The sequence below is a fragment of the Haemaphysalis longicornis genome, unplaced genomic scaffold (genome assembly GCF_048455015.1).
Source record: "Haemaphysalis longicornis isolate Haplotype H1 unplaced genomic scaffold, Haemaphysalis longicornis Haplotype H1 scaffold_4, whole genome shotgun sequence".
NCBI classification, from domain to species: domain Eukaryota; kingdom Metazoa; phylum Arthropoda; class Arachnida; order Ixodida; family Ixodidae; genus Haemaphysalis; species Haemaphysalis longicornis.
The window spans coordinates 81630096-81645038 of record NW_027526361.1 but is presented as its reverse complement, the minus strand read 5'-3'; positions in this window follow the sequence as shown (position 1 = coordinate 81645038).

The following is a 14943-nucleotide window of genomic DNA, read 5'->3' as shown; positions in this document are numbered from 1 at the left end:
CGTACAGACGGGACGTTGTGCTTTTAGCTTCGATCAGAATGGCGGCCATAGCAGCCGGGAATCGAACCCGCGTCTCAGTACAGCTCTGCAGCACAACCCTTAGCCACTGAGCCACCGCGGCGGGTAATTCGGTGGTTTCAGCTATCTACTGTCGGGCCTCGTTTCATCAGTACCGAATCAATTTACGCTGCCCTTTTCATGTGTTAGCCATTCGATATTTGTATGAACTCCCATTTGAAGTGGCAATTCCCCGTCGATAGTGGGACTGACCTCTTCCGTTTTTTTAGTCAGACTATTTTCTCTCTCTCTCTCTCTCTCTCTCTCTCTCTCTCTCTCTCTCTCTCTCTCTCTCTCTCTCTCTCTCCGATGTTATTGCAGGAATTCCACACGTTGACAACAACTCATTGAGAATGTCTTTGAACGAAGCGTCTTTTTAGTGGTCTCGGCAGACTCGTGAAAAAGTCAGGCCTTTACAGACAATTTTCTTCACAGTATGCGACGAATACGTAGTCAGGCATGGTGCTCGAACGTTTGAGCTTACACATAAAATACGCAATATTCTCGGTGCGGTACTTGGTGGAACAACCGTTTCTTGCGCCATTATCGTCGCTTTGCCCAAGTTTTATTGGGATATCAACATTTACAATTTGCCACACAAGTGAACCCATAAAATAAATGGCACCGCATCCTAATGAGAAGTATTATTACCATGCTTACACATGCAGGAGATACTTTCATCCTCTCTTCGCAACAAAAAGTGGGTCAATTACTAAGTGGCTACAAGTGGATGTCATTTTATCTGCAAGCCGCATATAGGTCTCCGTACCGTATTCTGTTCGCAACAATGGTATAAATCAATTCCACCCGAACGGGCAAAGCGGCAGCCTAATCTGCCCTGAAATCCTTTCAGGGCCACCCCGCCAGGAACCCGAGTGCGAGCCTTGGATGTCAGCCGCAGTGTCGTCTGATGGATCGCATCCGGCCTTCCTAGACTACCGATGACCTCGGACGTCACCTCCGTTCTACATATCGCTTATGCCAATTCTTCATTCTTCTTGGGTCTTCCGTCTATCAAAAAAAAAAAGCATCAACAAAGCGATGCGAACACTTACCCAGCTGACTGCATACGAAAGCAGCTTGAACCAGTGCAAAAGTTTCTCGCTGCTGCACCATGAACTGAATTCCGGCCTCCATTTTTTGGGGTTTCAACAAGAAAAATGCAACGATATATACAGCATCCAAGTCATGTACACTGTACTTTATTGGAAGCACACCAGGGATTTCTTGTTCTTTTCTCACATCGGCCAAGTGTCGGAGAGTAGTTCTGAAGCTGGACAAGTGTTTCTTCATTATTTTACAGGGAAAAATTATTATTAATACATTTCGGGCAATCCTGTGTGCTACTCCGGAATCTAGAGCAGACGTTGCTCGATTGCGTGGTCTACTCGCCCGAAGGATAGCGCCGTCGATATCAATTCAGTGCGTAGGACTTTAGAAACGCACGTTTTGGATCCCGATGCCCACCTTCTCAACGTTCCCCCATACTCGCACCTCAACAAACTAACACGAACACTCCTCGGTCGTCTCTCTCTAGTGGTAGCATTCGCGGATGAATTTTCCTACTGGAACTGCATGGCAATATGTCAGGCTTGCGAAATCTGCGCCATGTCGGAGGCCGCATGTGACAGACAACCTTTACGCAAGTGGCCCAGTTTTTCACCGCAAAGGCAGCTTATGACCGCACTGGTCTCTCGGTGGCCGTTCTCTCTAAAGAGAGATCCTGGGCACACAGACTTTCTATGATGTCCGTGCAAACTGGGACGAAAGTACCCATACGCCTTTTTTCCCAAGGACGGTCTTGACTGCGCGGGCGCTCACTGCACACTTAGTCACGTCACGGATAACGTCCCACATATAAGCGGTGCGCGGTCCCGATTCCGGGACATAGCGGCTGGTACAGGCTCATTTTCTGGAACGATACCGCGAATGGTGGTGGTGGTGGTGATGATGCCAGAGAGATTGCTCTTACTTACTCAAGGCGATTGGCGTGAAAAGAGGGCTGGCGAACATAGAGACCGAAGGCTGCACGCTATTTCCCTCCGTTCTATTTTAAAGACGATCTTTGGCTGCTTAAACCCGAAAATCTTGGTCCTTCCATCCGTCCGTCCGTCCATCCGTCCGTCTGTCCCTCTGTCTGTCTGCTAGTCTCTCTGTCTGTCTCTCTGTCTGCTTGTCTCTCTGTCTGTCTCTCTGTCTGTTCATCCGTCCGCCTGTCGCAAGGTTCCGGCGCCAGGCCAAAATGTAAAATATTTCTTTAACAACACGTTTATATACGCAACACATTTAATCATCGTCATAATAACCATCTTCATCATCATCATCTTCTTCTTCAGCTTGTGTACGCCCACTGCCGAGCAAATATCTCTCCCTTAGATCTCTAACTACCCTGGTCCTGTGCTAACTGCGACCAATTTTTCGCCGAAAACTTCGTCATCTGCCCACATAACTTTCTACCGCCTCTTGCACGCCTGCCTTCTCTAAGGATTCACTGTGTTACCGTTAAAGACCAACGGTTATCTTCCTTTCGCATTACACGCCCTGCCCACGCCCATTTCCTCTTAATTTTTACTAATACGTTCTTAACATGCGTTTGTTCCCTGACCCACTTCGCTCTCTTTTTGTTACTTAACGTTACCCCTATCATCTTCCGTTTCATTGCTGGCAACGAAAATGTGGTTTGGAAATGTGCAACACAATTAGAAACTACTAAATCTGCTGGGGATGTTCGTACGTGTCAGCATTGTTCTGCCAAAAGAAAACATTGAGCATATTGAGGCCAAGTATTAATATGTAGTTGCAACTCCTTTTAATTGAAAATGCATGGATATTTGATTTTCGTGATAGGAAATTTATTACTACGCATGAAAGCTTTATACCCCCCCAAAAAAACAAAAAGTGGCCTGTGGCGGAATTACAAGAAGTACAGAAATGTTCTACCAGAAGGCGTGAGCAGCGGAACGCGGGAAATTTAATTGACTTAGGGAAACCTCTACCGGGTATGTAGTCGGAGCATCAAGAAGGGAGCGCCAGTGCATCGGAAGTGGACGGAACAGCATTTTCATGGCCGTGGAGGTCGGAGACCTCGTCTTTCCACGAGATTTGCAGAAAAGTGAGCGGATACGCTGCCAATTTTTTCGCCTTTCTTCTTTCTACTCTCTCTTTGTGCCCGTTTTCCCCTCTGTTCACACGGTTGACCACAAGCGCGGCATAGCTATTTAATTACCTTTTTTACGTCCCCTTTCCGCCTTCCGTCATTCCTTCCTTCTATTTTCATGGCGCATATACGCAGTCTCTACACATGCTTAGTAATCTTCTGAAATAATAATTACAACGACAATGATGATGATGATATTATGCTACTACTAATACTAATAATATAATAACAATGAAATATGTGAAGATAACATTTTTATAATAATGACCGCATGACGACTATTCTTCTAATTGCCATTGTTAATTTTGTGTAATTTAAAAGGTATATCATTTCAAAAATTCATCGGGTTGCCCACTAGTCACTCGCTATGAAAAAGATAGCCAGACGTCGTTACTCTAGCCTGTCTATCAAACGGGTTCCCTTCTTAGAAAAACAGACGGGCGTTAGCACACCGAAATTAGGCTGAGCGCATGCCCCTGGAGGAAAAAACCTGAGGCTGCGGAATTCCGGTTCTGTCTGCAGCAGCAACTGGAAACAAAAAACGGAACAAAGACTCCAGCGCCCAAACATGGGCTACTCTGGTCGTTTGTCCTCGACGCTCCTCGCATCCACCGAAAAAGCACGCACAAAGCCGCACAGCGCGCACTTCCCAACTTCTCTGCCTCCAGGCTTTCCTGCATCTCTCGCGCTCGGCAAATATGCTACTGCGTTCGAAACAGCGGACGTGCAAACAGTAGCCGAGCGCTGCAATGCGGCATTACGAACACTAGATACATACACACATTATTTCGTATTGGCGTCACGTTGAGGCCGCTCGCTCACGCGCCAACCGCAGGAGTTGTCGCGTGCGCGGCGTTCTCTTTCCGCGCGTTCCGTCGCCTACTGTTGCGGATTTGCTTACGCGGTCGCGACAGCGCCTCGCGATGCTTTTCCTCTAGGGCGAAAGGCTTTCTTCGCGCTCGCAACCCAGAAAACGTAAGTGTCCCGGGCTCACCAATGCCCCTGCAGCGGCTGCGAATGTTACACAGCCTGGAGGCACGATGTGTGATGTTCCGATAACCCCGGGCTTACCTAGAACTACTAGTGAGGTGGCACGCTGTGTCTCCTACGCACGCAGCTGATGATGAGCTGCGTCGTTTTCCCGAACGACTATGCGTTTTGTTTATGACGTTCTCTGGCCGCTCGCGTGTTGTTGTTGATATACTTTTGTTGGAGCGGAAAATGCTGTTTTTTTTTTTGTTTTTTTTGTCCTTCGAAGTCCGGAAAATCGAGACCCGTGGAAAACGCTCTTGCTCTAGAAACAGCGTCGACCTGCGTTTCCGGCCGCCAGCCGGTCAGCTCTCACTCCCACTTCTCTAGGGAGAGGAAGCGGTGGGGTTTGGGTGGTAAGGGGCAAGCGAACACTAGGTCGCATGTGGTGTTGGCGGCTTAACAGGATGGACATTCGTAGGTGTGCGTGATTGATAATACGTTGTGTAAAATTGTTGTGTTGTAGTACGGCCCGGTGTCTAGGCGTCGCCAAAGGCGTGCGTCATTCTCGGTGACCAGACTTCTAAATACGGAAGTGTTACGTTCTGTATTCGTGGGGAAGGAAGACGTGTGCATGGATTTTGAAGCCCCTCCGTGATAGCTTTACCACTGGGGTGAAGGCCCCTATCTTTAAACGGGAATACCCGCGGGACCACGAACGAAGGACCGTACAAAACGTGACAGCGCCAGCGTTGCCAGATGTTGAAATATGGCACCAGATTGTGTAAATGTGGTGAATTTTTGTGGTTGCCTGTGCTCAGGTGCCGGTAGGCCTACACCAGGCACTATCTGGTGAAAAGTGGTGAGAAAAGTATGTGACTGCTTTAAACCATGCTTTGCTTTCCCTGAATCGAAGCTTTTTCCGCTGGTAAGCACCAAAAGCCACTCACATGATTAGACCGCGTGCGTATTCTAGTGTGCTTGATAAGTAAATTGGCTTTTCTCCACTGAGAGAGAGAGAGAGCTCTTTATTAGAGGAAAGCAGAGAGGTCTGCCGGCATGTTAACGCCGACATGCTACTCTGCGGGGTACGGGAGGAGGGAAAAAGTTGCAATAGGAGGAAAGGTGGAAGGGAGAGAAGAAAGAAGAAAATAAAAGAAGTTAAAAAAAAAGGAGGAAGCGTGTGCGTTGGGGACGGTCAGTGCGACACGTGAAAAGTCTATGGACGGTTGTACAGTGCAAGCATGGTTTGGTCCTATATCAGCTCAGCGACGCCGATGTCATTCAGGTATTCAAATAATGCGGTTAGCACTTTACGCTGAGAGGAGGGAGATGGCCATGGTCCCAGAAGTGCTTTTAAAGTCAAGGAACTGTGGTTGAGGCACTCGATCTTCTGTGCGAGGTTGTTTCTTGCTTGATAGTATGTAGGGCACTCCAGTAAAATATGCTCGACGGTTTCTGGTGAACCGCAGTTGTCACAGCAGGGGTTCGAGGTTAGGCCAAGGCGATAGCGGTAGGTATGTGTTAGCGCCACGTTGAGACGTAAGCGATGGAGCAAAGTCTCTGGCCGACGTGGAAGTCGCTCCGGTAACCTCAGTGCCACTGCTTGAAAGTAATGAACACTGCAATGTGGCATTTTTTTTTTATTTCAATCAAACCACACTTAAAATCGCGCATCCTTCCATCTAACGACAACGGCAGTTGAACCCGAAGCTTTCCCGTGAGGAATTTCTTGGTTTCCGTATGAGTTTGGACTTTCACTCGCAGACGGCTTGGTCTTTGATTCGCACGAAGTTTGGACTTTTGATCGGAGTGGCTTTGACTGTGGTCATTCGCCATTTCATTTCGCATGAAGTAAGCATCGCGTTCAAACATCATCATCGATCGACGGATGGGTGCATGCTTTTTTGTCTAATTTTGCGCGTCCATGCAACATTATCCATATCGGAACTGCTTGAACCGTGTGGGTATGGTGCAGCAGTACCAAGAATGTCATGCTTTCAAGACTATCCGGAGGATTCTACACGTATTTCTGATTTTTCAACGTATGCACTCATTTTCCCTCTGAAACACTGCCTCGCGTTTCCCGCGTCGATGTCCGAGTACCTCGCAGCCATTCTTGCCTTCCAAATGCAGGTAGATCCAACAAATATGACCAGTTGGTAATGAATGCCATCCTCGCTTTCTACAGGCAAGCACAGTTTGCCTTGAGCATCCACACGCAGACGCGCTTTCAGGTTTGGTTTGAACACATCCCACAGTAACACAGCATCCCAACAATCGATGAAGATATGGTCAATAGTTTCTTTTTTTTAAAGACACGTTTAAACAAAGTTTAAACTTGCCTTTAAACTTTTCAACACATGACTTCGACCAAGGTCGGGTTGATGGCTTTTATAATTGTGTGGCTGTGTTTTTTCCACGGACCTGACTGTTTTGTATGCGCCAAAGCAGGCAATAAAGAAAAAAAAAGGTGGGGGAATAGCGCAATTAGATTAGCGTCGCCTTCATAACGACAGGGATGCAAGTTGGACTCCAAATACGGGAAGCGTTTTTTTTTCTTTCACTTCACCCACGATCATCGTAATCGTTAGAGAGAATTGGATTTCTTGCAGTGCGCATTCTGCGCAACATCAACCATCACAAGACGTACCATCACAAGACTTATACAAGACGTACCGCTAGCAAATTCTTCACTAATTTGTGACAGCGACAAACGCTTTCTATGTCATGTTGATTTTAGCAAAACCAGCCAAGTGTTAAATGCCCAGAATTTACATGAGAGAAATATACGTTGCACCAGATCTCGTTTGAATATAAACACACGCTGAAAGCACAGCGAACGCAGCAACTTTCTGTGCGAGAATGCCCATAGAAAATGGAGTAAGTGCTCTATAAACAGCCATTGCGACGTATATAAATATATATTTTTACTTCACTTCTGCTAATTTTGGGACAAAGGTACCATCCGTACTTGGTAGGATGGTTTTCTATAAGCAACAAAAACACCATCTTCAGACTATGCGTTGACGAGCATGTGCAGAAATGATACAGGAGCGCGAAGTACGCTGTAATGGGCATATTTTAGTGCTGGTGAAATCTTGTGGTGTTGACGCCTCTTTCAAATCGGGCAGTGCTGGGCAGCGCATATTCGTAGACAGGTGAGTGCGGGTTTCCGCTCAGTCAAAACCTGGACGAAATTTCGACAAGGCAAAAAGATGTTTATTTGAAAGTGAACGAAGGTTTCCGAACAAATGTGAAGTTGGTTTGCTTCGATCAACTTCGCTTGATACAGGATCACCTACTCCTTAACCGCAACGAGAACCTACCGTCCAGCAAAGTCCTGTTAACGCATGGTGTCAGAGTACTTGATAATACGCGAGAAAGCTGTGCAAAGTGTGCTGCTGCAATCCTAAGCGTATATTTCTTCTTAATGTGTCTCGCACCTTTTGCATTTTTCTGGCAGTGTCTGTCATTGGTGAGGAAGATTCTATTTCCTTTCCTCTAAAACAACGTACCTGCCCCGTAAGAATCATTACTCAATCAAAAGCTTTTTACGTAGGCCACTGGAAAGCGGTGACAAGAAAATAATTACTCCCACCTTTCAACAATTTGCAACGCTTTTCAAAAGCCAAAGAACGCGGGACACAACTCGAAAAACACGTTTCGTAGAGACAGCTGGGCGGTCCGGCACGGTCCGTAAAAAATAAATTTGCATTAGTATTAACACCACTTCCTCGCATAAACATTCAGCCCGCGGGTGAGGCCTTCCCTGCTTCTCATTTTCTTTCGCTCGATTGGCTACGCACGGGCGCCTCAAGGGGCTCTTTCTACGCCGCCTTCTCGACAAATATCTCGTCGTCGTACGCCCGCTCGACCATGTTCTCGTCAAATTGCGCGGGGAATATATCAAAACGTGGGCGCGTGTGGAGAGGCTAATTCCACGTTCGAACGTATCTCGTGCTTTCTCCTAGCGGTTCTCAAGTACGAGATATGACGAGGCTTGTCGTCTAGCTTACTCAACAGGCTGCCGAGTGAGCGACTTCATTATGCAGAGAGCGCCCAGCGCGCCCCGTAAAGATATCCGAGCGCGCTATACAGAGCTCGCTGCCTGATTCATTTCCGCATTAGCGTCGCATTAGCGTTCTACGGACGCGTAAGATGCTGCACAACTGTGCCGCGCGTTGACGGAAATCACTTCGCGCAAAAATTAAAGAAGCCGGACAAAACATGGAGAAGGAAAAAAAAAAAAGACGCTAAGGGAATTGATTGAAGGGCTCCTTCACGAGCCTCGCCAGCGTATCGATTGGCATAGATGTCGAGGCAGAATGATTTAGGCCCGGAAACACGTTTGGCCGGTTCTTGTATTCGAGCGAGGAAAGATGAGATGCGACTGGCCCAGTCTCGGTAACTAATCTCACGCCTATCTCACCCGCCCTTTCTGGTCCTGTTCGCTCAGTTCGGATACGAGCGAGTGGTGGCTGATTGTCGTGTTGCTTCGTGTTTACCGAACAGGGTGACAATCGAAAGAGAAATAGTGCGAGTGAAATGATGGAGACATCACTTTTAAAGAGATTAGGAATGTGTATCTTCGCGCTATCGGTGCGGGTGTCAGTGCTTTGGGCATTTATTCACTCGTACTTACTGTTCTCCCTCTTCTCACACCTTCTTAATCCTCCCCCTCCTTCCCGCGTCGGCTTCGTCTCACACCGTCGGCCAGAACAGGGGCCGGGAGGGGGCATTTGTCATCCGTAGCTATACCGATAAGCAATCAGTAAACATAGGGGAAAGGGCGCCATGAACTCTCGTGTAAGCCGATAAAGAACAACTGTGGCGCTTGTATCTGACCGCAAGCCGCGCGGGTGACAAATTAAACAAGCGTCCAAAGCGTGTGGGAAGGAAGCGTGGAAATGAATGTATGTACAGTGAAAACCTCATTGTGGCGAAATCGCTTTATTCAATATTTTGCTTTATACAAAGCGTCGCATGGCCCCTTTGCAGTGCGTAGACTGCAGATCCTTCTTACTTTTAACGAATATTGTTTGTAACGAATCTAGTTTTATGCCTTGAGGACTTCAATTGCACGAGGGTCTGCTAATGTCCGTGTGAGCACTGAGGAAACAGAGTACATTAGGTGACCATTTTACGCAGGAAATCTCTGGGGTTTAGGTGCTTATGTTATCGATTCCGTGCCCCAGAGCAGTCAGTGGAACGTTACGATTGATGCAGTGACGTTAGGTTTGTCATTGATTGCGGAAAACCGTTAGCTTACGTGTAATTAACGTAACAACCAGCGCCATAGTCGGTCAACGTTTAGAGGCAAAATTTTGAATTGTAGGTTCTTCCTTCACGATGAGATGCAAAGTGTCAGGAAGCGAAGGGAAAAAAGAAGACGACGACGATGACCAAGACGCGCGCATCGGGGTGTGATCCAAACACTCCGAGAGCACCATCATCATCATCGTGTTGCCCTGGTTAAAAAAATACTTGAATTTCACCTGGTGAGTGCGAGATTCGTGCGAAAGCGGAGGACTGCCGGTGCGCTTGGTTTAGGGATGTTACAGTTGTACTATAAGAGGTTATGAATGCAGGAATTAGTAAACACACCCATGCAACACACACTCCGGTGAATGCAGTCGTAGTTCAAGAGTGGTAGTTGCGCTCGAGGTTGCTATTGGTTCAGCATGGTTCAGAAGGGCTGTGCCAAGGTTAGCCAGGCATTTCCGCGCTTATCTGCTTCCCGTTTTTCTGAAACGCCGGGGGTGGTATATTACCGTTGCTTCTGCCGCGGTTTTTTAAGTGCGAATGCACTTTATAAGCGACCCCAAACCATCCACCGCCGGCGGCGGCGTCGGCGGCGGCGGCGTCCGCAGTGCTCCTCTATATTTAAAAAAGAAACAGCATCCGGCGCCAGGTTTCGATCCGAGGACTTTGCGGCCGCAGCGCGACGCTCTACCGACCAAGCCACGGACGCGACGCTGATATCAGCGTTAGTGACGCGCCTGATATCTTTAACGCATTCAAACTACGTCGTCAGCGGCGTGCGTTGGCGACTCAGCGGCGTTATAGCGGCTTGATAACTGCGTGGTGTACACGTGATACTACAAACCCGATGGAAGAGATGGAAGAGAAGGCGGCGAGGCGGTGGGCTGCGGGGGCCGAGCGCAAGCGCCGCAAGCGGGCCGACAACCGTGCATTCGCACTTTCACATTCTCCCCCTCGGGGAAATGCGGGGGAATTTTTTTTGTTGCAAAGGTGGTTCAGCAAGGCGTTCTGAAGCAGGACACACTGCCGATAGACTGGACTGTCCATGTTTGTAAACGGGCGATAGCGCTCTCCACAAAAGCTTATATACGCAGGCTTGAGAGGAAGCCTGGAAGCGCCGACGGCGGCGCGTCCCATCACTAAAACATTTTACAATTTCAGTGCGTCCGTAGTTCGCGGCGACATGATCTGAACGCAGCGTGGAACTAATATTGCGCGGTCAAACTTACAACGCCTGATCTTCGTTGCATGGTTACCCCCCCACCGCTCCTCGCAAAAAGACACATTCGCGAGGATATGGGCGGCGCATTCCCAGCGGTGCTACGGCCACTGCATTCAGGAGGGACCATTTAGTTAATGGCTTAGCTACATGGAGCCCGAGCTTACGAACTCATATATAAGTTTTTTTTTCCTTTCGTTTTCGTTTATTCTTGCGCGAGAGCGCTGTGGTACTTACCTACCACGATAAGTGTTTTCCAGGGAAAGTAACATGTATGTGCGTCGGGCACACGTTTTAAAGCGCGCCTGCCCCATTCGCAACAGTCGCGCTTTTCGAAGCAAGTAAGTAAGGTTTTGCAAGACAGGTTAGCTAACGCCCAGTATGGACCCTCAAATGGTTACCCACAGGAGCCATTGTCGGTGTCAGGACACTTGATGGAGATAGCTGCTTACTCTCGGGATAAAACTGTACCACTGTGAAAGGTGGGGAGGGCTGTGGGCGCAGACGACGTCGCTCGCAGCGGCTACACATTTAACACACTCCTCGCGAAAGCGGTGAGCTGCGAAATCTCCCACTCAACTAAAATAAAAAGCACGCGCGAATGAGATGCGCCTGCACGGGGCGTGATAAGCAGTTGCGAGGGCTAAAATGAAATGTGCCAGCCTGTCCTGACCAACTAGACAGCAAAGCTGGAGCTCACTTCATTGTTGGCCGTAGCAGTGTAAGGCGCGGGCGAGGCCTAAAGAAGCGCGTCTTCGTTAGCTTGAAAGACGACAAAAAATGATGGTGGCGAAGACAATTCCTTTAATGAGTGGTTCGTAGATTGTCTAACGTCGTTTATCGAGCATAAGGCAAAGTGAGGACGGACATAATCAATGAAATTGCCGGGAGATACGTACTCGTGTAAAGCAAACTCCGAAGTTTACGTAGGCCAAGAAAGGCTATTTATGGAATCCCATTTTCTCAGGGTCAGCCTAATAACTATTCAGCGTGCCTAAGTGATTATTCACTGATTCAATTCCGGACACTAGCTGCGGGGCTAGTATGCGGTAGTGAAACTTGTTAAAATAGCAGCTTTTAGAGTTTAGAAGTCGCCTTGATTATTTTACCGCATTAGGGTATACAGAACACACACTGGGTTTTTTCATTTCGTCGGGGAGACTACCAATACTATAATTACCCAGAAGTTCCGGAAAAACTGTACTGCCAATGCTTTCCGCTGGTCTTATGGTTCGAGCTGGTCCCAACATTCACAAAATGTTGCCAACATTGGTCTTCGAGTAGTTTCATTGTTTAAAAAAACGCACATCACTACCGCGTTTTAAACCCCTTTCATGGCGCTTTGTTTTGTGCGTCAGTTCTAAAAAATAATACGTTTTTCGCGCCGCATATACCTTAAATTAGATGAAAACATTTAGCTCGGTGCTTCACAGTCGTAGACGATCGGGATAATTGGTATGCGATGGGGCATACGTTACCTCAGGAGCCATAACAGACGTATATATTGTCTCGTTACCACGTTCCGCCCTGCGCGTCGTTTTCCACACCTCTATAATGGTCATAGCTCCGTAAAAGTTTTACGCTAATATAATCTGCAGTAGCCGACAGATTATTTCGGACCTGCAGGGGAACGAAAAGTAGTCCAAATAAAAGAGCAGACCGAAAAATCCGTGATGTTTACTCATATGGGACAGCTGCCGCTTCCTCCGAAAAGTCCGGAATATCCAGCAAGTCCGAATTTTTGTAGTCTTAAAAAGGGTTAGCTACTGTACTTTATTTACATTTACACTATCCAATCGCTCCTCTCAAAAACGTTCACCTACCGTGTAAAAAAAAAAAAAACTGTTCGCGCAATTTGATCCCGCTACAACGGAATAGCCCCCAACGTTAGGTTGAGGTACTACCACAGTCATTTTTTGAGTCCCAGTACCTTTGCAAGACGGTATAGTTTCTAGTTATAAACCTCTAACCTATCGCTCAGTCGTGTTGCGCTAGAATAAATTTGTTTCACCATTCGTTGCAGGGTTGTTGAGCGTTTCTTGCTTCACAACGAGCACGGTTCCCCCCACAAGTGTGGCTGTTCAACAGCGCCTGCATTGTTAAGAGGCGGACAGTGCGCTTTATCCACAAGCCGATATTAAGGTCGGCCATAACTTCCAAGCTCATCACCGGTTGTGCCTGTATTACAATGAAATATTTTTAAGAATTAAGCATAGCAGAGATAATCCCATCGAAAAATCGTGCCGGCACCAGTAGGGCAACGCGCTGCGCTTATGTAAATAAAATACGCTAGGGTATCGATATTTCGGTAGGACTGCTTATGTTGACCTCCGAAGGAAAATGACTTCCCAGCAACGCTGTTGTGTAATATAGTGAAGTCAAAACTCGGTATTGGTAAAGTTGGCTTCCTTGTAGCGCTTTCCAGGTATGCAGTGAAGCGTAGTCAAAGAAAAGGACGCTGTCAGTGTTAAGCACGGCGGCAGAGAGAGGAGAGAATAAATAGAAACAGCAAGAAAATGTTACAGAAAACACCATTTAAATACCCACAATGGAACCTACATCACGTAAGAAAGCCTTCAAAGCTCTGAGTAAATAGGATGTCGTCCGAATGGTAACGTTCGTGGAAGAATTCCTCACAAGTGTCTTCTGCAGATTTATTGCGTTGTGGAACCAAATATTTCGCACAACGGAAACTGCGTGCTCTTTGTACTATTGTTATTTTGTAAAAAGAATTAGGCAAGCTGTAAATTTAATGCGAATGACTTTCACAAAGACCTTTAAGTACGTCTAAATTTGAACATTTACCAAATGACCACTTCCCTCATGGGGGTCATTCCGTGAACCATACTGTTTAAGGCGCAACAGCGTCCGCTGCACAAACGATTCAAAATCCCCTCGTCCCCCAAAAAGAAAACACATAACGCGCATAAGGCATAAAAAATGGATGAAGTTACTCACTGCCCGAAAGAGGCGCACTTTGTACGTACGAATTGCGATAGGACAAAAACTAAAATGCAACCGTCTAAGCCTGTATTATAAACAGAGAATTTTGTGCCTTCGTGAACGGGCTAATGGGGTCCAGTGACTCAAACATTCCATTTGAAAATCTTTTTTCCTTGCTGCACGAGGAACGTTACTTACTGCTAAGATGAAAAACGTGCTCCGGCCTCCGAAATGCAAGCACAGGAATGGAAAACGAAAGCACAAAACAAGCATAAAGAAATCCCCAAATCGGGCTCACTTCTTCTTCAGTAAGTCGTGTGTGGCACTTATAAAATTACGCCTCAACTAAAGAAATAACGCATAAAAGTCGAAAGTGGTCACGTCGACCTAATTAGAACGTAGAGAGCCCGACATGACCGGCGCTTATTAAATTTTCATGTTGGCCAAATAAGACGAAAAAAAGAAACGAAGGAAAACGAACAGAAAAGATTGCGATTCCGAAGGCTGCGCAAGTTTAACCTGAAGCAAGGGGGAAGAGCAGAGCGCGAAAGCGCATACACAAGAATACTTAGATCCCGTCCGGCGTGAGAAAAACAAATATCTAGGACAGCGTTAGGGACGATCGATGACAAAGACGAGACAAAAAGAAAAGTAGTTTCGCTTGTATGGAAAAGGCTATCTTCGCTTTGCAGAGTATTTGCGCTGGAAGCATTGTATATGCTCTGGTGAGCGGCTGAGGATTGGCGGGCTGTTACATATACTGCGGGGAGCAGCCCATGGGTGGGTGATTTCCAAGTCTGTTCTAGTGCAGCGAAGTGGAAGATTAAGGTAATATGAACCGCAGAAAGAGAACACTCGGCGGAGGCCCACAGTTCGACGTCGCTGGGAGGGCAACAAAAAAGAGCAACCAATATTTGCCCACGCGTAAGAAATTCTATTTTAAGCTGTTTAGAAACACGCGATCCGATATCAGCTGTTTAATTAAAAAAGCAGTGTTAGTGTCATCTTTTATCTTGTTTTGCCTCAAGCGTGTTTAAAGATTTTTTTTTTGCTTCATAATGTTGACATGTATTAACTATGCCCCCAGTCCTAGCAGTTTAAAAACTTCTACGCCAACATTTGTCGCGTTTCCGTGGATAAAATTGCAAAAGGAGAGCTTTTTACCCTTGCAACGGTACGGGCTTCATGAGCTCAACGCGCCCCAAAATATACAGTAGCAAAGTCAAGTAACACATTTTGTGTTAATTATGGGCCAATGAGAGGTTCGATTGACAGGGGATGGGGACACTAGGAAGTATATTCAGAGACATGCCTTTTCAGAGACACCAGACAG